Here is a 1,388-nt window from a genome sequence, read left to right on the forward strand (position 1 = left end):
TAAAATAATTTAAATATCACCAATGCTGATTTTAAAAAAACAATATTTAGATAATCCAAGTCAATTGATCCACCTTGGTGATTGTGCGGGGTACAATAACAGCTAACAATTGTGCGTGGTTGAATCAACAAAGTGTTTGAAATTGATAGTAATTTGTACAGGTGAACAAAGGTATTTGGGTGATTGTGATTTGTCATGGACTGAAAAAGGGATCACCAATATGTGAGGGGAGGGCCTTTGAGAAGGTGGAGAGAAGTACAAAGCTTCGTTCCCAAATGATGAAAGCTCAAGGGGGTAGGATTCTTCAACTACTTGTAGACTTTAGAGACAAACTGACAGATAACCAACCTGGTGAGGGGGACCACCAACACAGCCTATCCTCTTGCTTTACGTTGTTTCTCTTGAAAAAGCATTAATCCAATATTGGGACACTTAGGTCCCGTTAGAAATTGTAATTAAAAAAATCACCAAAAAAATATTGACAAGAATAATTATTTATTACATAGAATTAGATAAATTTATAAAAATAAGATTAAAAAATACCACTTTTCTTGTGATATTTCTCAATCTCATATATGAGTTTGTTTAATTTTATATAACAAACAATCTCTCGTATTAAATTCTTTTTTAATAATTTTTTCAATTTAAATCTCAATTCCCATCCCTCATTTGCAAGTCATACCAAACAAGACCTAAGCCCATGGTCCCATTTTAATGTCCATTACTTCCGTGAAGCAAGGCATCAAGCTTGCGTCTATATGCCCTGTAAGCTTCAAATAATCAAATTATATTTAACAAACTAGCAATTAAAATTAGTTTAAAATAATAAATAAGTTTAAAATGTATTTTTTTAAAAAAAATTAGCTTTTATTTATTAAAAGAGTAAATGAGAGAAACAATAAATAAAAATAATAATAAAAGAAAATATATAAAAATAATATTAATGAGAGTACTAAATAGAATCAACTAAAAACAAAATATGAAAAATAATAATAATAATAAAAGCTCAAACAAACTTAAAAATGAAGCTTATACTTTAAACTAAACTCCTTTTCAAAAGTCAAGCTTATATATAAAACTCGATGAAGTACACATTAATAAAAAAGACTTAATCTCCCTTATTTAGTGCCTCATTTAGTATTCAACACTATTTCAAATAAAATTGTAATAGAAGAATATTTATACTCAAAAAAGATAAAAAAACAGACTTGATTGCCCATCCTCACGACTCTAACAAGAAAATTAGCAACTCCGTCTCTCTCTCTAGCAGTAGGATGCTGATATATTACCAGTTAAAACGAAGGAAATTGCAAATATATGAAGAAAAAAAGTTCATATAATAAGGGCAGAATATGGGCTCTTACACACAGAAAACGACACAAGGAAGA

The sequence above is a fragment of the Neltuma alba genome, unplaced genomic scaffold (assembly GCF_004799145.2).
Source record: "Neltuma alba isolate B1F8T4 unplaced genomic scaffold, ASM479914v2 tig00012255_pilon, whole genome shotgun sequence".
In the NCBI taxonomy this organism is placed as follows: domain Eukaryota; kingdom Viridiplantae; phylum Streptophyta; class Magnoliopsida; order Fabales; family Fabaceae; genus Neltuma; species Neltuma alba.